This window comes from Mus caroli, unplaced genomic scaffold (assembly GCF_978045245.1).
Source record: "Mus caroli unplaced genomic scaffold, Mus_caroli_1 scaffold_3, whole genome shotgun sequence".
Classification (NCBI taxonomy): domain Eukaryota; kingdom Metazoa; phylum Chordata; class Mammalia; order Rodentia; family Muridae; genus Mus; species Mus caroli.
The window spans coordinates 86,361,904-86,384,552 of record NW_028227258.1 but is presented as its reverse complement, the minus strand read 5'-3'; the positions used below and the strand labels follow the sequence as shown (position 1 = coordinate 86,384,552).

Genomic DNA, 22,649 nt, shown 5'->3' with positions numbered 1-22,649 from the left:
TTAACCATGTGTCTCTGCTAGGTCCACTGTATCTCTTCCCAGGCAACTGTGTCCATTTGCATGACTTCAATTGCCGGCCACAAAGCAGTTGCTCTCTCATCCACATCCCCTGCTCTAACATCCCTGGTAAGTTACCAGAGAGATTTTCCCACTCAGTATCCCTTATCTGCAAGGTCACTGTGTTCTGCATCTCCACCAGTGTGAGCTAGACCAATTGCCATCGAAAGCTAAGCAGCACACCAGTAGAGTATTGGAGTCCACACATAAAAGAGACACAAAGAAAGAAGAGGGAGAGACACCCCAAAGAACCTCTGAAAGAAAATGCTCACAAACAGTCAAGTTCACTATCCACGATAGCAAACTGGTGTCTATTCTGGAAGGACTTTCTGCCTTCTCTGCTTTCTGCTTACTGATACACTCTGAAGAAGTCAGGTGCGTGGAGAAGGGAGGAAGCGATACTGTGGAGCGAGCAAGGCAACAGTGCTCACCACAGCTCTTAATGCACTGATGGATGGACATCTGCAGCAAGCAGAAGCTGCAAGTGAGAGAAACTTCACCTTGGAGTGAATGAAATATGATTTATTAAACCAGACTAGATCAGATACAATAATCGGCAAACCAGTGACATATGTACCAGTATAAGCTATTGAAAAATAGTCAGGGGCATTTCATTTTGTTTTAATTCCCAGAGGAGACTGAGAAACCAACAAATGTCTCTCGGACTGTATCTGGGAATGGAAGCCTCGGTTGCAGAGTGAGCAGGCAGTAAGGGCTGAGAAAGGGATAAATTCAATTTCAGATGTACCCTCCAAGTCCTGTTCCGTCAGCATTATGTCAACTATGATCTCATTCTCCAAAGCTAAGCCAATTCCCTTACTCCATTCTTTGATCAGACCCAAGCACCCCTTGGCTATATATAATTCCATCATCTTTGGTCAATAGCTGTCTGTGTACAACACAAGAACTGTCTTCACATAAATGGCTGCTGCCAAAGTTGTCAGGAGCCCAGGAACTCCTTCCTCTCTCCTGCTATGACTGCAGCAGCTGCGGGCACTGCCTGCTTCCCCTCTGCTCTCTGTCACAGCTTCCTGTTACTAGTGACTGGAGCGCTCCTTCCTTTGTCACCTAGACTGATACTAAAAACCCCACCCTGAATGATTGCTGGAACTGGGCAGGGAAAGGTAAAGGTTATACTAGTAATTATGATATGAATACTGTTTATCCACTGCTGGTAATATTACCCTATTTCTTTTTACTTGAAAAATCCCTTTGAAAAGATCACAAGAAAGCATTTTCCTCCATTTCATTAGAATCTGGAAGCCCATATTTCCATAATCGTTCATAAGTATTACAGATAGAAAGACCAGGTAGGGTCATTATGTCTTTCTAGAAAACGTGATCACAACACACACACATAGACACACACACACAGACACATAGACACACACACACAATTATTTTACCATGCATTTCTCAGGCTTTTGAGCTGGCAAACTATCCAGTGGGTTTATTGTTTCTGTTGGAAAAAAGACTACTATTCAATCCCTGTCACTCATCTCTATTTTCCTATTTATACTTTGAAAGGCATTAGTCAAGACGAGCTAAGGGTATACAATGGCAAAGAATGGATATTCTCATAGCCACAAGCAAGTCTAGTGGGGGACAGTGTGAAACAATGGTTCAAATCTGCCATTCAAACTCTTTAATTTGATGTAAGCTGGTACAGGAAAAAGATTTGAAATGTAGGGACTCATGTAAAAAATAATAAAACACTGTAATACTCATCTCCCAAGTTTGTTGAAAGAGGATATACTATTTTTCCAGGCAGTAAAGAATGGAAAAGGGGCTCATTTCCATTTAAAATAAAACAAAACAAAAACAGAAAGGAAAAACTCACAGGGATTTAAAACAACATTCAAGAGCTTCCTTCAACCATTTGGCATTTTAACACCAGCTTTCATCTAAAAGGTACAAAAGAAATGCTGTGTGCATTGATGTCTGGGTGAAAGACTATTTTCAGAAGCTCAGAGCAAAACACTCCAACTCAGAACTGAGAAGCAACTCTTGTCAGCTGGAGAGAGAGTTCAGTGGTATGAGCTTGTGTTGCTCTGGCAGAGGACCCACCCAGGTTTGGTCACCAGAACCCACAGGATGCTTCACAGCCATCAGTAACTCCAGTTCCAGGAGATCAGCACACCCTTTTCTGCTCTTCACAAGCACCAAGCATGGTTGTGGTCCATCTACACACCGGCACAGAAAACCACTCAGATGCATAAAATAGATAAATATTTTATTTTTTTTTAAAAAATAACATTTAAAAACCCTGCAGAAAGCATCACCAAATGTCTTCACTCCTTAAGCCCAGGGGATGGGGGCAAGAGTGCTTTGGCAGGACCAACAACAGTCTGTGATTTTTTTTTTTTTCTTCTCTCCAGATCTGACTCCAATCTACCATTTTACCTTTATAAAACAGGGGCTAAAGCTTGGATGAGAGTCACATATTCAAGTGGTAGGTTTATCATTAATCACATTTTAAACGAACAAATCCGCAGCAGCAGCAGCAGCAGGTCAAAAAGTTTTTATTACCAGTTCTCAGTATGCTGAGAGAGCAAGGAGCAGTTATTAGATGTCTACTTTCATGTTAGACCAGCTTCTGTCTCAATCTAGTCAGAGAGATATAAAAGAGCCCAGTAGCTTGAAATCAAATTAAGATTTACAACTCTGTGAGCAGGAAGGTTCTGGGAAGTGTTAATTGCCCCTCTTCCGTGATGACAGAACTATCCCCCCATTAGCACATGATATTCCTTCCTTCCCTTACTGTGTAAGTACACGCAATGTACACGAGACTGGGCTGTTAAAAAAAAAAAAAACATTAAAAAAGGAAATTGAATTCAAAGCAATACATATCTCTCAGAACAGAATGGTTTAAAAGGCTTTTGAGTAACTTCAGTTCTAAAATCATTTACTTAGGATAATTTGTATGAGCGTGTGTGAAATTCACATTCCTATCCATCCTATGGATGTGTGTGAGTGTGAGTGTGCTTTGAGAGACAAGGCAGACAACAGGCATCTTCTCTGATAGTTCTGTCTTTTCTTTTGAGACAGGACCTTTCTCTGAACAGGAAGCCTGTCTATTGAGTGAGGCTGTCTGACTAATGAAATCTAGGGGATCCCCTGTGACACTGGCACTGCGGGTGTATCAGACATGATCCATGGCCCCTGGCTCTTTATCTGGGTTCTGCGGAAGTGAAAGTGAAGCCTTCATGTCTGTGCAGGAGGTTCTTCGCCAACCGCGTTCTCTCCCCAGGCCCATTATGAGAGTTTAAGAACTACTTTGACCTGTAGGACCAGTGCACTATAGTACAGAAGATGGCGAGTCAACACGAAGATAACATTACAGATAAATTTTCGAGTATCTTTTATTCTTGCTTTTGTAATTATACTCCAGACAAAGTCTGAGCATGAATACAGAAAATCTTAGAAAATCCACGACAAATGAGTGCCTAAAGGAACAGCAGAGACGTCTGCCGGGTTTGATCCGCACAGTGGATCTTCCCTTGGGCTCCCAGACAGGGAGAGGGCACCAGTAAAGCAGAGATAGGGTGCTCCTGCCTGGTCTCCCTCTAGGTGACTTTACACTGTTATGTCAAGGATGTCATCTCACTCCATCCCTCGAGCATGCTGCTAAAGTTTGGATTTTGAATGGATTCTAAGATCCATAGGTTCAAAGCTCGGTCCTAGAGTGACACCAACAGGAGGCAGTGGAACTTTAGCAGGTGTGACCTAGTGAGGGTCCCTCAGTCACTGGAACGTTCTGTGAAGGCGATTTCTACTTGTTCTTGGCTACCAGTAAGAAGTTATTTTTTTCCACATGCCAAAAAAAAAAAAAAGAAAGAAAGAAAAGAAAAGAAAGAAAAAAAACCCCAACAACATACAAATAAACAAAAAACATCAAAACAAACAAGAACAAAGCAAAAAAAAAAAAAGCAAATAAAAAGTAGGGCCAAGCATTATAGTCTGGGACTTTCAAGACTGAGCCCAAGCAAACATTTTCTCTAGAAAAGCTAATTGTCTCGGGTATTTGCTGTACTGGCATGAAGGTAACATACACATCTTCCATTACAACCTTCCCTCCCTGGTGTATAACTTATACTTTAATTTGGTTGTTATCTAACTCTCCTGCGTGTTTAAGACCCAGTCTTTGGGGTAAGGACTTCTCATGTCTTTCATTCACATTCTCAGTGATTCATTTAGTATTCATCTCCCAGCCCCTAGCCTTCTTGCTTCTCCCCGAATGTGGGAGAACCACATTAACCCAGCTGAACACTCTTTTTTCTTCACATATCTGCATAAATGGGTTCTGAATTCCCTTCAGGTTCTCAGGGCTGGGGAGGTGGCTCAGTGCACAGGAGTTCTTATTGGCCTGTGATGGGCACCCACCTGCAAACCACTGAAAGAAACAGAGGCTGTGCTGGCAGACTGTTTATGGAAAGTCTTCAGAGCTGAAAGAGAAGGTACAGCTGCACAGGAGTCTTGCACTGTACAGGGCAAAGCTACATTTTAAAATGCATGCATGGCTGTACATGCACAGGGATTAGAAGTGTACAAGCTGTGACAATCGAAGCAAAAGTTACTCCAAAGAAAAACATATTGTATATAGACTTTATACAGGTACCTTCTTATCTCAGGAGTAGTAGGATTTCAGCCTGACTACTTTAAAATATTTCAAGAAAATAATGAAGACAAGAAAAATAAGAAAGAAGTAGGTAAGTGAAGGAGGGGCCAGAGGAGTTGTTTCTAGACCTTCAAAATGATACAGAGATACACACAAACCCCCTTAAGTTGGAGTAAGCATATATTGTGGTTTAAGTGTAAAATGCCCCCAACAGGCTCATGTGTTTGAACAATTGATCTCCAGCTGGTGGCGATGTTTTGAAAAATTTCGGAGTGTTAGGGAGCAGAGAAAACTTCAGAGAGTATCCGCACATGCTGTCTGCTCTCAGCTTCCATACAGGATGTACAATGTGCCTAACTGCCTTAAGTGACTGTTCCCAAGGCTTCTCTAACATGATGGGTGGTATCTCTCTGAGCTATCAGCCAAAATAAACACTTAATTCTTTACATTGTTTGTCTTCAGATATTTGGCTCCATCAACAAGATAAGTATCTAATTTGGAAGTAAGGGCACAAGGGTTTTTATAAAGAAACAATGGACCTATGTGATTGAAGCAAGCATAAAAGTCAACTTTCATAATCATCCAACTTTTTTACGAGTATTTGCCTCCACAGACACTTTACATACTTCTACCAAAGATACTAAAGTTCAGAATTCAAATCCCAGTTCTTATGTGGTTTCTATATAACAAACAAATATTTATTGATTACACACTATATTCCAGGCATTGTTCTGACATCTGGGACTATGGCCACGAACAGATTTTTTTTTTTTTTAAAGTCTGCCTTCTAGAAAACAGTATTCTTGTCTGACTGAGACATAGATATGGTGAATAGTGAACAAAATAAATACTATATTATATGGTAATTGAAACAGCAAGATAAAAAAAATACTGAAAGATATTGGAAGTGTGAAGAGGGATGGGGAGGCAGGTTTCTCTTTAAGAAGGATTCATTGGGGGCATGGGGGCGTACGCCTTTAATTCCAGCACTCGGGAGGCAGAGGCAGGTGGGTTTCTGAGTTTGAGGCCAGCCTGGTCTACAGAGTGAGTTCCAGGACAGCCAGGGCTACACAGAGAAACCCTGTCTTGAAAAACCAAATGGTGGGAGGGCCGGGATGGGGGGAGAGAAGAAGAAGGATTCATTGGAAGCTAAACTTAAAAGAATTACGGAGATGCAGAGAGAGAACGTGAGTGCTGCAGACAGAAAAGGCAGATCAGAAGCATGCTTGTGCTAAAAGACAGATGTCCAGAGGTCTGAGCGTCTGATTATGGACAGCCTCGGGGACAAAGGCTTGGGAAAGGGGAAACATTGCATAGGCCTCTAACTTTAATCTTTACTCACGTGGATATGGAGAATCATTGGGTTGTTCTGAACAGAAACGTGATGGGAACTTTGTATTAACGAGACTTCATGGGGTACAAGATACAATCGCGGAGTGGTATTGTGTAGCTCTTTCCTCCAAACTGAAGCAATCTTAGTGAAAAGGAGGAGTCTCAAGATCTTAGAGCTAACAAAAAGTGTGCGGCTTAGGAGCTCTGTTAATTACAAAATCCACACAGCTGCTCCCCAGGGAAGAACAGGAACAACTATTGCAGAGAGGAGATGTCACTGAACTACATGTAAATCATACAGGGTGGTCTAGGGATGCAACTTTGGGGGGTTAATGCATGCTAAGTGTAGGCTGTTTGCTGATATCCCTGCCCTTCAGTCACGCATGCTCATTAATGTTACCCCTCGTCCATGTTCCTGTAAGTTATCTCACTGGGGCACTTAGACCGAGCCTGTCAACATTCTAGCACAGAGTGGGAGGGAGCTCAGGGGGCCTCACTCCCGAGGAGCTGTGCATAGTTGATAGCTTCTAGGAAAGGGACAATCAGGGTTTTTTTTTGTTGTTGTTGTTTTTTGTTATAAGTTTGTGGCTCTTGGTGTGTCAACTACATTCAGGAGGACAGTCCTACTCCCAGGAATATATATGGGTAGCACAAATTAGAGTTGGTGGGTAATTTATTTAAAAAAAAAAATGTGAGGTGGGAGTGGATCTGAGGTGATAAGGGAAAAAGTGTGGGTTGATATGATCAAAATACATTCATAAAGTTATCAAAAATTAATAAAATATTTTAAAAATTAAGCCAGGTGGCAAGTTGTTACTTATTGAATAATTCTATTTATACAAAGTTCAAGAGCAAGCAAACAAGTGCTGTGGACTAGCACTTAACATGTGTGTGTGTGTGTGTGTGTGTGTGTGTGTATGTGTGTCAAGCTGAGGGACCTTATCTCAAACTAAAGCAGCAACAACACAAAAGAAACCAAGAACATAAAGCACATTGAAAGAGTCATTTTGTCTATATCTCCTGACATAAGTCGATTTAAACTTGTATGCCGAGTGACATCAATATCAACATAAGTTGAGGTTTTTAATTCTCACACAGTTTCCAGGGGACACAAGTTTGTCTCTTGATATAGACATCGTGAGATTCATGTCATATGACTTTTCTGGAAACATTGTCCTTTCTCACGGTGATGAGGATGGATCGTTGACTTTATTTGTTCGGTGAGAGCACAGTCATGCTTTCTGTTTGGCCAACTCCTAGACTGATTGATTTTGTTTTATTTTTGTGGAAAGCCTTGTTTCCCAAGATATTTTGTATTTGCAATTTTGAGGACACATTCCTGGGAATAAATACCCACTGTTTTTAAATGTTCCCATAGGCTTAAAAAAAAAAATCTGTCAGGTGCCTTCCATAAATATATAACTGCATCAAATGAGGTCACTTTGAGCTCAGGTGTCTTCCTCATACAGATCTGTTACTTGAAACGAAGCAGTGGAGAAGGTACCCAGGGATTGCAGAGGCTCTGTCCTGATTCTAGTGTGAAATGACTTTATTTCAGAGGTCAGAGCACCTGATTATGGCCAGCCTCGAGGGCAAAAGGCTTGGAGAGAGAAAAGGGAAACTTTGCATAGGCCTCTAACTTGGATCTTTACTCACATGAACATGGGGAACCACTGGTTTGTTCTGAACAGAAGTGAGATGGGGGCTTTGTACTAATGAGACTCGTGGGGTACAAGATACAATCAGGGTGTTGTGTAGCTCCAAACTGAAGCATTCCATCCTGGGGGAAAGGAGTTTCGAGATTCGAGAGCTCACATAACTTAATAAGTTATAAAATCAGAAGGCTAATTTTGCAAGAAGAGAACCCTCTCTAGTATGTGAGTATGGTTGACAATCACTGACAAAGGCAGAGGAATACACAAAAGTAAAGGATCTGTAGGTACATAAATCCAGATAGCTGAGTGAATAACTAGAAGTGCATAAAATACATCTAGGAGGATAGGGATTCACTTCATTCCACAAAGGAATTGCTTAGCAGGTATGGGGCACTGGGTTCAGTTCCCAATCCACAACTCTCTGGAGGTAGAGACAATGGAGGCAGGAGAATCAAGAGATCAAGGTTATTCTTGGCCATATACACGTTGAGGTCCAGATACATAATGCCTTGTCTCATACATTAAAACAAACTGCTGTAAATATGTCTATTATCTATCTATCTATCTATCTATCTATCTGTCTAATCTGTTTATCTATCATCTATCTGTCTGTCTGTCTACCTACATATTTATCTAAATAACATGAAAGTAGGTAAAGTTGTCTAGAGGTACAGGAGGGAGGGATTAGAAAAGGGGAAGCATCAGGGTAGGAGTGGGAAGATCCTTGATGTACAATACAGACATGCACAAAACCTTTAGGAAATAAAGAATGAAAATGGACGGAATCATGGGGCCAATATTTATGGTCTTGCTACTTCCTGTCTGCTGCAAGTATAAGCATACAGAAGCATATAGAGTAATCTAAGAACCTCCCAGGCTGCATATCCTTGTCACATTGCATCCCTAAGGCTTTGCATAGAAGTCTCAGAGTTCAAGCCCTGTCTGCCCCCACCCACGGCCACTGCTTAGTTTATTCATCCTGGAAATTTACGTCCCACTCCTGCCAAACTGCTTAGCTACTAATGCTTACTTTAGGAGTGAAGAATCTTAAACCCCGGTTAGTCAGAAGAAAGCTGAGGGCAAATACAAACACAGGGACTCCAAAATTGGCAGTAGGTATCTAACACTCATTTCAGCCGCTTGATTAAAACTCCTGGCAATAAATATCCTTTACTCTCCGCTCACTTGTGGACCCTAACTCCTTTGGGATGACAAGCTGATTAAGTACAGACGTTCTACGACTTTTGAAAGAGAATGTTTATGTTCATATAACAATGTTTAAATAAAAGGGACAGAGCTCTTCCCCGTCTCTCTGCACTATTCTTTTTTTCCTTATATTTACAGAAGATGGGTATTTTATTTTATTTTATTTTTTGGATGGGTCTCTATGGACACCTAGGCCGATGAGTAAGACTGATGTCTGCACTGAGATCACAGGCAGAGCCTCGTTAAGGGAAGGGGAACGTGTCAATCACTAATCTCTGCGCCTCTAGTAAAAGCCCTGAAGTGTAGAAGGCCGAGGTTGCTGGGTGCGACCTGTCAAGGTCAAATACAAGACTTGGTTTCTTTTTCTTCCTTTAAGAAAGGGCACAGTATTTGTAGGAGGTGTGGGTTTTAGAGAGGCTTAGAGGAGATTCTCAGCAATGATCTGAGGATTTGAAGGATTTTGGGAAAGCGTTTCCCGAGCAGCCTTGAGTACTTCCTTCACACTGGCATGTACCAAGTGAGCAGCCCTCTCTCTGTGTTAGCTTTATGAGTGCTCACTGGGGCTTTGAGAGGCAGCAGGGATTCCTCTCCCCGATCCCTTTAAAATGCCCCACATTGTCTCTATGCAGAAACATTTTACTATATTTCATGTATGTATACTGGCCATTTCCACTATACGGTGGGATCACGTAAGAAAATGTCAGTTTCTAGAAATCTGTGCTATCTGCCGTGTGCTGCCAAGGACCAGCCTAGGACTGGAGAGGGGTTCTGAGGGAGAGATGTTTGAGGATAGTGAAACAAAGGACTCAAAGTCAAACTGTGGGGGACAAGCTGATGGCCTATGTTCTGCTCAAGACAGCTTTGTCTTGCCATTCTAAAAAACATCTCTAGATAGTTCACCTCGTGCAGATCAAAAAACCCAGCCTTTTATTTACCTATCATTTCAGTCTTTACTCCATGTTCTCTTTTGATTGTCCCATGAACCAGCATCCCATGACCCCAGCCCCTTGATTCTTAGGAAATGACAGCAAGCACATTTTTTTTTTAACATTGCAAAATAATTCAGATATCTGCCTGCCTTTGTAAAGCATAGATAGTAAGATATTTGGGTAGGACTCTGCCCTGAAATTACCATTCCTACCACACTTGGGCCTGGACCTAAACTCATTCCAGGCTGACTGTAAACTCGGGATTCTGTCTGCCTTTGTATCTCTCTGACGAGCTGGCTCATATTGCAATGGCCTCTGTTTTTCTAGGTCCAAAAAGCCCCTCATATATTTCCTATTGTATCCCTACATTTTGCATAGTTAAGAAATTATATATTTTTGAGCTCATGGTTTCACCATTTTCCCCACAGTCTTAAGGGCTGTCCAGAAGGTCACAGCATTTTACTATTTTTTATCATGGAGTCATTCACCTTGTGAGAGAGGAGAGTCATGTCCTCAAATGAAGAACATGAAAATATGCACATTATTACACAAGCAAGCATTATGCCCACAAAAACCATTAACACTACAGGAGGCCACCTCTCTGCTGGCTCTGTTCCAGGGGCAGGAACCATGTCACCCTGTCACTCTCGTGGCCAGGCTGAATTCAGCATGTAGCCTTGAGTGGAAATCAATGTAGTTTCCTGCAAAGTATTTTTTAAGTGTGGGCAGGAAAATGGCTTAGGTTGGGTAAGGGTTCTTGATCACAGAGCCTGGTGAACATAGCTGTATACCTAGAATCCATGTGATGCAAACAGAGAAGCAATTTCTGCAAATTATCTTCTGAGTTCCACATGTGCCCTGATGTCTGTATGAACACACACAAAAGCACATATGCACACACACACACAGACACACACACAGAAACATACTCTCTCACACTAAATAAGTTTCAGAGTAAAGAAATCCTTGTTAATTGACTAGACTAATATACACTAAAGAATGCCAACTCCAAAGCAGAACCCATGAGCATTATAGCCTTCCTGTCAATTTTTACCTCTAAAATTTACATATTAAGGATATAGATGGCTACATATCAGAACAGATTCTATGAGTTCAATTTAAATCAGCTCTAAATTTGATACAGCTAATTTACACTAACACAGACACTATTATATTCTGCAACTTCAATGTTTTTATATGAAAGACAGAAAATCTAGCAAAGTACATTTGGGATTTTTGGAGAGAAGTACATAAAATCAATAAATAGTATCTCTTGAGAGCATATGACTAGATGATAAGAGAATGACAAACTACTTCTTTCAGCATATCAGCATTCTAGTGAGACTTCCTACTTTTCTTTTCATCTTTATTCCATCACTGGAATGTAGATAAAAATCTACAGAGAATCAAATGGATTAATCTAAGAGTGAAAAACAAAAGGAAAATGAAAGAGAAGCACATAGAGCTAAGAGATCATTAAATGATGATTTTCAAATAGTCTAAAGACAATGACGATGGCCAGAGCCAAGAGCTAACTGATGCTGATCAGTTCTGAGCACAGAGCTAAGAAATCTTACTTTTACATTTCTGTTTTCTATGGAATAAAATTAAATAGGTAGAGATCTGCGTCAAGAACATCTTCCCAATTGTAAAGTTTGAAGGGCACATATTTGTAATAATAAAAAAGAAAAAAAAAAAAGCTTGTGTGAATGTAGACAGTAGCACTCAACTCACAAAAGATTTGTCCACTTCACAACTGTCTGAAAGAGCTATGCACATTCACTGGGAAGAACCTGTCAAATTTTGATCATTTCTTAGCCAAGCAATACCCTGGTGATGGTTTCTGGAAGTTGGGAGATTACATTCCCTATCTTAGCTACTGTTCTATTGCTGTGAAGAGACACTGTGACTAAGACAACATAAAATAAAGGTTTCAAATGAAGGTTTGCACACTTTCAGAGGGCTAGTCCATGATCACCATGGTAGGCATGGTGCTGCAGCAGTCTTTGAGAGCTTACATGTTGACACAACAACCATGAGACAGAGAAAGATTGCCAATGGTGTGGACTTATGAAACCCCAAAGCTCACCCTTAGTGACACACATCCTCCAAAAAGATCACATCTGCTAATTGTTCCGAGTTTCACCAGCTGGAAACCAATTATTCAAAAATGTGAGTCTATGGGTCTATTCCTATTCAAACTCCCAGTCAGGTGCACTGTCTCAAGGGCAAATGACAGATACTTATCAAGGTCCTATTTTGCTCAGCTGTCATTTGGGATAGGTGTGTTGAATGCATTATTGACTTGTGATATTCTGAACTTGTGATGAGTCTATCAGGTGATCCTATTGTGTGCTGAGGTGTACCTACAATGGCACCAGCCAAACCAATAAAATGACTTAATTCAAACTGGCTTTTAATACTCTTTGGGACTTAAGTTTGAACAGGAGCAGAAATACCCAGTTTAGAAGAACACTGAAGGCTCTGATTGTTAGAAAAGGGTCGGTGGCGAAGGAAGTCATTCTGTTTTATTTGTCACCGATGATTTTCAATAACTTGAAACTACTACATATTAACATAATCTAAGACCATCATTATTAAAGTGCCATTTGAGTGCCTATTCTAGTATACACTCGATATGCTTTTCATATATATATGAACATACATAATACATATGAATTACACACACATATATATATATACATATATATATATCCTCAAATTTCATCACTGACAAAATGGAACATCCTATCAAGCAACTTCTGGGGCTTCTTCCTGCTCTGTCACTCTCTTATTCTTTGAAATGGCTTAGCAGGCAAAGATATGGGCACCAGAATTATGAAAGGCCTTGGGTAAATAATTCTATCTTCAATCTAACAGTAAACCTCAGAAACAATGATGGCCTGAGAAGAACCAAAGGCTCAGCAAGTGACAGGAAAGCCAAGCCTAGGAGAAGCCAACTCTCTTTAGCTGATGGTTTAAGGCCCTTGATGAGAGTTGAAGGACTTGAAGGACTTGTGGTCCCCTTTCCTCTGCAGAGCATTGTTTTAATAGCTACTAAAAAATTCCAAGAAGTTGAAAACAGGAAAGCTCTGCCAGGCACAAAATAATCTCACAGGTTCCAGGCTCTGCAGGTCAACATTCATTTGGAGGAGCTGCCTCACATTGTTATGTTACATTTTCATTTCCAAGCAATCCATAGTAAAATTAATTATAGCCAAAGCTTTTAAGCAAAGTCTCATTAGCACATTAGACAGTCCACCTTTGTTTTACACAGTTTTTTTTTTTTTTCATGGACAAAAGGTAAATTAGAATTTCTCAGGGACAGTAAACCATAATCCACTAATGGTCTGTTCAATTCTTTATCATCTTGTAGATAAACTCTCACGAAGAGGTTAAATGTATTTGCAGATGAGTGTCCATGTATTCAGAAGAAAACTGTCCTTTAAAATGCACTTCAGTGGTAATCACAATAAATTATACTTTCATGGTCCATTTCAGTGTGTATACAAAGAACTTTTATGTCCAATTCACACTAATTAAGGGTGGGGATATATAAGATGCTAATTAGAAATTACGGCTATCTGCTCATTAGAGGATCTTGAACCAATCTTGAGCTATTAGCTCATCGTATATTTATAGTACTTAAAAATGCAATTACTTGAAAATCATTACATTTGGGGGCAGTGAGTCAGTATGGTTTAGGTCTTCTTTTATTGTTTCTGCTTAAAATACTTCTTATGGCAATTTTGGATCATCAAGAGTGTGAGGAAGAAAGGTGGCTATTGTCCTCAAATTTACCCTTAAATCATTTATACACCATGTCACCTAGATGATAAAGCTGCATTAATGCAAGTGAGAAAGACAGGACAATATGCAGTTAATATTCATGGTTGCCTCTTACATCCTTCGAGAACACACTCATTCACCTCATTTTCTGTTTGACCTTGTAAAGGACCCACCTGTGGCTCCTATTACTTACTCTGTGACGACATGAAAAAAAAAATACTGTGCTTGCAAGTAGCTCAGAGTCCAATCCTTCAGTAACATACATTTTTGAATCAAGAATTTCCCCGCCTCCATCCACCCTGAATCACGGCAACGAGCCAAGGAATACATACTGAGTAGTTACCTAAATGGAGATGCAATTAGCATTATGTGTAGGTAAACACAAATTCTGGAAATTTAGCATTACCACAGAAATTAATTCATTCATCTAATATAAAATACTAAAAAGTATAAATAAGCCCTTTTTGTAATGGTTTGACTGTTTCTTCAGGACGTGTGTTGAAAAGTCAATTACTAATAAAATAAGCATAAATATTATAAGACTTTAAAGCAACATTTCTAGGACATCTGCATTCACTGCCTAGAACTATTCTTATACTCCTCAGACCTAGAGCTGAGGCTCAAATAGGCCCAGGTTTAGCTCTAGCAAGCACAAGCCATAAACTTGGCAACATCTACAAAGGGTTTATTTTACACGTGTGCAGAATATGAGATCATGGAACCATGGCAGTGACTCTTAGACTTCAAGGGCCATATAAAAAGGGCTGTGAAAATCTTACTCCAAGGGCACAATCAGAATTGAGACTAGAGAAATGCCCAGTGGAGTTGAAGAGTGGAACAGCACGTGAGTCTACAGATCTATAGAATTTCAACACACTAATGGAGCCTAGGAGCACTGTGGCACAAGACTCCAAACACATGAGATGGTCAATGAACTGTACGCCCTGCAAAGTCATCTGGGTGAGGCCACAGGATGCCTTGTGGGTCTAATCCTCTTTCCCACGTGCCCAGGAAGATGGTTATGACATCAAAGATTAAACAGCAACTTTAATTTCATGTTGTTTCCTCTGTTGGGTTTTGAAATTACATAGGGCTGACTATTCTTGTCTGATTTTTCCCTTCAGGCATAGGAATGCCTATCTGCCATTGTATTCTGTAAGCAGGTAACTAGTTTAATGTCAGAGGCTCACAGCTGGACAGAAACATTCCCCAGAATAAACTGTGCACCAAGAATCCTGTCTGTTCCTGATTTAGATGAGAGCATGAACTTTGAGCTTTTGAATTGATTCAAGAAGTACCTGAAGGTATTGGAGACTCTCACAATGGAATGAACGCATTTTGTCTGTGAGAGGACATGAGTCTGGAGTATAGAGGGAAGAATTATATTAGTTTAATTTTCCCCCAAAGCATGTCCTGGATAATTAATCCTGAATTCTATAACAATAAGAAGTAGAACACGCTAAAGAGCTTAGATCATAGGTGTCTCACTCTGGTGTAGATAGTCTTGGTGAATATAAAAGGGCTCCCAAGCAGCAGACTCAGTCCAAGTTTTTATTTCTTTGTTTATGTCTCTCTGTCTCCTCCTCCCTTAACTACCTCTCCCTGACCCTTTTTCTTCCCGCCCCCTTCTCCTCCCCTTTCTCTCCATTCCCCACCTCTCCCCTCCTCTGCCTCCCACTGTTGCATGCTATACCATGAAGCTCACACCAAATGTGAGCCCCCTCAAAACTTCTCAGCCTCTAAAACTGTTAGAAATAATTTTGTGTACCTTATGAGTTATCCAGTCTTGGGTATATCGTCATTATTGCCAAACACACACACACACACACACACACACACAGAGAGAAAGAAAAAAGACACCTTCTGATCTAAACGTAGTTGTCAAAATACTGACAGAACTCAGTACATCAGACTGATATGGATACTGATACTAAACATATCAGAGGGTATGACAGGCATTTGAGAAATGAAAAAATGAGGCTAGCACTCATAAAGAATTCCTCTAAGGCAGAAAAGACAGCTACATTATCACAATGTGGAATATATATATATATGTGTGTGTGTGTGTGTGTGTGTGTGTGTGTGTGGTGTGTGTGTGTGTGTGTGTGTGTGTGTGTGTGAGAGAGAGAGAGAGAGAGAGAGAGAGAGAGAGAGAGAGAGAGAGAGAGATTTATGTATGGGGCAGAGGGTAATACTTCTATTTACTATCCAGAGTTTCATAACTCAATAAACAGCAGAAATGAAATCTAACAACATATATCAACATTGTGTAGCCTTGTGTTTTCTTAGGAAAAGACACAAAATATTTTTAGCTTTGGAACTAAAAAAAAAAATAGAGGATGCCAAAATTTAAGTTTTCCTCCTTAATTTAAATATGTTTACAAAAATATGAATCAGGTAAAAATGCTTATGACTAATCCTGCACCAAAGAATTCAAGCAGCTTTTCCCAAATATTGATAATGCACGAATAATTTCCTAAAAGGTTTATGTTCTTTGCCATGTTGAGCACAGAGAGAACCAACACAAGGTTATGATTAAAACTGCTCAGTTAACACACCCAGTCAGAAAAATGTGGCTTTCGTAATGGTTCCACTTTCTGAGTGACCATTTTTGGAGTTCTAAAAAGACATATTATTATTAAATACATCAACTTTGTGCAGGATAAAAGCGTTTACAACTGGTCTGTTCTTTGTTCTTTTCTCCCACACTGAACATTGCACTGCAAGGCTGAGTCAGTACAGACATTCAAACCATTGAGAGATGCTTTATTTCTGTCTTCATCTAACTTTCGCCATCATTTTGATGAAATTTAAACTGGGAATCAGATCCATAAGTCAAATCAGCAATGAGGGATAAGAAGGCCTATTGACTCACTATTTGTTCTGTAAATAAAAAGTAGAACAAACCCTAACATCTACCAGAAGTTCTAGTTCTTTGAAGATAAACCATCAAGACCTTACTTCTTAAAACTCTCTATGTCTTCTAAATGTCTATGTAGTCATGAACTAGTGCCTCAATTTCATGCTGTATCGTCTATGAGTCTAACATTGCTATTACTGCCTGCCTTTTTTGTTTGTTTGTTTTTCCATCAAGTTTTTAGAAGAAAGAGAAAGACCAAAGTTTGCTAACAAGGAGTTAAGTGTTACACCCAGGGGAAAGTACATCACATCTGACCTACATTAACACAACGTGAGAACCAATGTTTCTGATAACAGCCTTTCTTATTTCCAATGACGTAAAGTAATTAATACAGCTGCGAGGAATCTTCACTAAGCCTTGAAAAAACAAGATAGCATACAGCTTTCAACATGAAGTCAAATGCAACAGAATTATTTAGACACTGAGACCAGAAACCATCCAGAAACAGAAGGTTTATTTTTTTTTTTTTAACACAGATACTTAAATTGACCAGAATATCCCATTTCCTCAGTGGTCTACTGAATTGAGTTTTGTTGCTTTGATGTTCAAAAATCTCTAAGTAAAATGAATGAATGACAGGAACAGCAGGCATTCAAAGATTGCTCCAAAATATGCAGCAGGAGACAGCATGTATTATGATATGCTAAGCTGACTTTCCTTAGGGAGATCTTAAGAGGGCTTTTAGAGATTTATGGCATCTCTATTTTACTTCACAAGCCATTCTCACTTAAAATCATTCCGTCTAATGGTCGGTGTTCAAGCACTCAAGGGCAACTATAAAGCTCTGGAAAGTAAAGATGAGCTTCCTAACTCACGGGGCACTCCTAAGGTAGAGGCCGATTGCTTTGCGTTTCCTCCGTTGTAGTTTATGAACTATAAGTGGTGGGTGAAGATGACTGATGTTTCTGTCTATCACATGATTTGTACAGTGCTGGTGCTTTTTAGTATTTAGAACTCTAGAAAAACAGACAGTGGTATAGGCTATGTGGATAGGAAGCTTTAGATATGCTGAAGATTATATTATGGATATGTTATTATATATACATTATAATTATATATGTTATTGATATATATTGTATAACACACATGTATATATATATATGTATACGCACATATATGTTCTGTGTGTGTATATATATATATATATATATATATATATATGTACTGTGTGTGTATATATATATAGGAAAAGCATGTATTCCTTTGCCTTCTTGAGCTTTGCATTCACACCATGGCTTCAGTAAAATCTCTGCAGCAATATGTCTTGCCAAACACAAACTCAAAGATGTACTAAAAAAAAAAACACACAGACACTCAAAATGAATTACTATTATTATTATTCTTTTCCAATAATTCAGTTAACCAACTTCTCAGCTTTTCCACTCATGGAAACTACCTTAGGGTGACAGAAGCTTCTAAGATGTCCAGGGTCCCTCCCTAAGATGATGGAGCTAGTAGTCACCTGGAGCGGAGGCGGCTGCTAGGGAAAGCCTAGCTGTCTAAAGGACCCTCTGTATCTAGCTGCCTGCCTGCAAATGGCACAGAGAACCTCAAGGCTGAAACTTTTGTGACTCGTCGCTAGCCTTGCGGGAGGGTTTTCACTGATGTAGTTGTTTTTTAGTTGCTCCTATTCCTGTAGCAGCTCCTCATGTATACTCCTGTATGCAGCTTCTCACACATAATGCTGTAAGTAGCTCCTCAGACATACTGCTGTAAGTAGTTCTTCATGCATCCTCCCATAAGTAGCTCTCCATGCATAAGCCTGTAAGCAGATCCTCACACAGACTCCTGTAAGTTACTCTAATAAGCTCATTGTTAAGCTCAAGTTTGACTTAGAATTGTTTGTTACTTAGAATTGTCTGTTGTGGTTTCCTATCTGGGGTGTGAAGGACACGTGTGTGACCTGTCTCCCCAGGAAATGTCTCATGCTACAGTTGGTTTTGTTAGAGTTTTGAGGTTTTTGAGGATGGATCTTCTTATGTAGCCTAAATTGGCTTCACAATCACAGTCTCCTGCTGCAAGAAGATTCCTGTGCTAAGAATGTAGCTGTACTCCTCCTTGGCAGTACCTACTTTTGTAATTTTAGTCATAGATTTTATGAGTTTTTTTTTCTTTTGACCTATAATGTCAGGCATAATTCATTGTGCAACTCATAGTAGACACTCAGTGAATTTCAACTGAATTAGAGTAAGATAAGAGCAGGGTCTAAACACTGTTATCCTGGGGGGGGGGGCACGAGAGACTAAAGAATGACTGCCACATTCTCAAGAGAGGTAGTCACTGTGACACATTCTGATGGGAGGTGAAAACTGGACCAAAAGGAAACTAAGACAACATCGCAGCAGGCAAGGGGCTGCCCTGAGATGAGAATGGGCAGGCACCGTCTAGTGAGCCAGGCCAGTGACCCAGTTCAACTTGATGGCCAAAAGAAAATGCTGACTTCATTTGATTTTTCTCCCAAATGAGTCAAGAAGGTGGGAACCCCGGGAAACCATGGGGAGGAGTAGGAAGAGGTCATCATTGGATGGTGTGGAAGTTTAATTAAAAAATTCCTTCCTCTGAATGTTTTGTTGACTCTGTGGACCTGCTGTGACCAGTAGGTTCTCCTACAGAACACTTATGGCTTTATTTTCAGAGCCTGGGATGTCTGTACAATGCCACGCTTATAATCAACAGGGGGAGGCTAAAGTGGAACATAGCAAGCTTTTGCTCTCTGAAGTTGGAAGAGAGAAAGAATAAGGCCAATGCCATGGTCAGCCATGAAGTTGGGATTTTATACAGGATAAGACCCCCTGTTACTACTGCAGTGAAATTCAACTAGTGTGCTCCCTGTGTTGGCACTTTTCTCCTTCCTGTAACAAGATACCAGACAAGTTCAACTTAAGAATGGAAGGGTTCAATGTGGCACAGTGTTTGAGGGAAGAGATGGTCATGGCCCAGGAGTGCGAGACAACAGCAGCTAGTCACACTGTGTGTGTAGTCCGGAAGAAAGAACAGGGGGATGGATGCTGGTACTTACTGCACTTGTTTTCGCCTTTTTATTCAGTCCAAGGCACCAGCCATAGGATGGCTCTGTTGTCACAGGTCAACTAACCCAACCTAGATACCCTTTTACACACAGGACCAAAAGAGGCGATATTGACCATCACCCTGGCCCTTTACAATCTTTGGAAAGAAAACTACTTTAAAGACCAGCATTCTGGTTCAGCCCTACATTGCAGAATACAAAGCAGAGCTTCCCTGTGGAACAGGGAAGCAAATTTTATGGATGCTGCTTCCTAAGGCACTAGACATCAAATTAAAAAATAAGATTCCATCCACCCTGAAAGGGAATTAGAGGAGAAGGAAATGAATTGCCAAGAAGCGTGCTGTCCATAACTAACTCATCTACTATTTATACCAACTCTAGGATGAACATATTTTTACATGAAAGTCAGAAAGAATCAACAGTTGCTTATTATAAACCACTGAACATGGTGGAGCTCTAACCTTGTCTTACTCCAAAGCTGATATTAATCAGAGGCAAATGGTAAAACAAACTTTAATAAATTTATATCTTGTCTGTAGGGGCCTTTGCATACAGCACCACCAGCAGTGTTGACCCAGGGAAGGCAAAAAGGAAATTTGATTCAACACAACTCATTAGCTGGTATGAGTATGGTTAGTTTATTTTAGATATACTTAAGGGCATCACAATTTGGAAAAATATTTCCTGGAGATAATTAACTCAGTTTTTTGTATACAATAAAGCTTAAGACAAAACCGTATCAAAATTCTTTGTAAAGTACATGTAACATAAAGAAAGGTTCTAAAGATTGACTGAGAAAGACAAGCTCATGATAGGGGTCTGTGGGAGGATCTGCTGTGGTCTCAGTCAGACAGATAGTGTAAATATCATAGACTCTACTCCCAGACTTCTGGATAGAAAATAGGTTATATATCATCTTTCCCTTTGACGAGACAAGCCTGTGTGTCTAGCATTCCTGGTTTCCCTGTTTTTTCTTTATGAACTCAGGGAACCCTATGCCTCCTACACCTCGTTGCTAAATGAAATTTTAAAAATAGAAAAAAAAAAGTAGACCCTAACCCCTCAAACATACAGGCACTGGGTTATTTAAAAAAGGAAGAATAAGACACAAAGGTGGAAGGAGTAGTTTTGGCCTGGAAGCTGTTGGAAGTGGAAGGAGTGGAATAGCTATGACCAAGATACATTGTATGAATTATAATATTCTTAAATTAAAAAATTGTATAAAATATAAATGGGTTTTACATGTCCCTTAATGTAAAAGTAACTTATCTGCCAGATGTAATTGTTGTCTCGGGGGCTTGCTGCTGAATTCTCTCACACATTCTAGTTCTTCCTGAACTCTGGCTAGCTGCATCAAATCAGCTGTTCTGACTTAAACTTCTCTCCAAGCTGACTGATTCAAACTAGCTTCTCTTGGCTTCTCCCTGAATTGCTCTACTTGGAAAACTGCCTCTGAACTTGACTGAACTGAACTCCACTCACTAGATAAACTTAACTGCATTCAAATGAATGACTCTGAATTGCAGTGAACTGAACTCAACTGAACTGCACTCATGGAACTGCCTTCCATTCTTGACCCACTCTGAGCTGCTCTTAAGCAGCCCCTCTTTTATATCTGCTCTCCTGAGAGTTGGGTGTATCCTTTCTCTAGCTCATTCTATCAAATCTTTCTCTGATTCATCATTTTGTCTGGCCCTCAATTATGTCATTGGTTGGAATTAAAAGTGTGCACTAAAAGGCATGTCTTTATTCCAGCCAGAGGGATTAATGGTGTGTGGAGTGTCTATATTCCAGCCAGACCATATAGACCTAGAATGTCTTTGGATGTGATCTTTTGACAGAGCAGCAATGTTGCTGGATTAAAATGTGCCTATATCTTAAGTTCATTTCTTGAAAATAACTTTGAGGAGTAGGTTTTGTGTTTTCTTATATATAACTGGATCAAGATAGGTTATTTGACTTTCAAGTCCACAGCTACAATAGATGAATCACATTAAAGAAAGATCACTACAATGAGAAGTTGATGAATTCACAGAATAGTGTTAAAACCACCACACAGTGATTTAATTCTAAAGGTACATGGATTTAGGAATACCTAAATATGAACAAAGTGCTTTCTGCTTCATGGAAATCTATCATAATGGGACATGCTTTCATATATAAAACGATCTTGACTAATAAATGACCTGCAGAAGGTAAAACAGAGAAGCTTCAGCATGTCAACAGAGACCATCATTCAGACAAAGTGACAGCATCATAATGAAAAAAACAAAACAAAACAAAAAACTGGCCAACTACATATGGACAGACATTAGTACCCAAAATATATAAAGAACTATAAAAACTAGACATCAGGAGTATACCTAACCCAATAAAGAATGGGAAAGTGATCTAAACAATTTTTGAAAGAGGGAATTAAAATGGCTGAGAAACACATAAAGAAATGTTCAACATTTTTAGTTATCTGAGAAATGCAAATCAATACTACTTTGAGATTCCATCTTGTACCTGTCAGAATGGCTAAGATTAACAACACAAGTGACAGCTCATGCTGACAAGGATATGGAGTAAGAGGAACACTCATCCATTGCTGGTGGGAATGCACACTTGGAAGGCCATTGTGGAAATCATTGTGGCGGCTCCTAAGGAATCGATTTACCTCAATAGCCAGCTGCACCATTCTTGGTCACATACCAAAAGGATGTTCCATCCTATCACAAAGACACTTGCTCAACCATGATCTGTTTGTTGCTGCTCCATTCATAGTAGGCAAAACTGGAAACAACCTACATGACCTTCAACTGATGAATGGATAAAGAAATGTGTTACATTTACACAATGGAATATTACTCTGCTGATGAAAAATAAAATTAAAAAAATTCACAAGTAAATGGATAGGAATACCAGAGTCAGATAACCTAGGCCTAGGAAGATGAATATAATAATGTATGTTATCTGTTAAGTCAACAAGCAAGCTACAATCTCTAGAGCCAAACTAAGGGCTCTACTGTCTGTAGAAGAAAGTACAGGCCTAGGTGGAAGGGACAGTTCTCCCTAGGAAGGAGGAATAGAATAGATATTTATAAATAGAGAAGATAGGAGAGACTGGAATGGA

At 39.8% G+C, this 22,649-nt stretch overlaps 1 protein-coding gene across 3 annotated transcripts in view; it reads right to left on the bottom strand.

Annotated features, from left to right (window-relative positions):
• Golim4 (golgi integral membrane protein 4) overlaps window positions 1-22,649 on the bottom strand; it is an 81,253-nt gene that overhangs the window by 34,569 nt on the left and 24,035 nt on the right. The gene's annotated exons all lie outside the window — the stretch shown is intronic.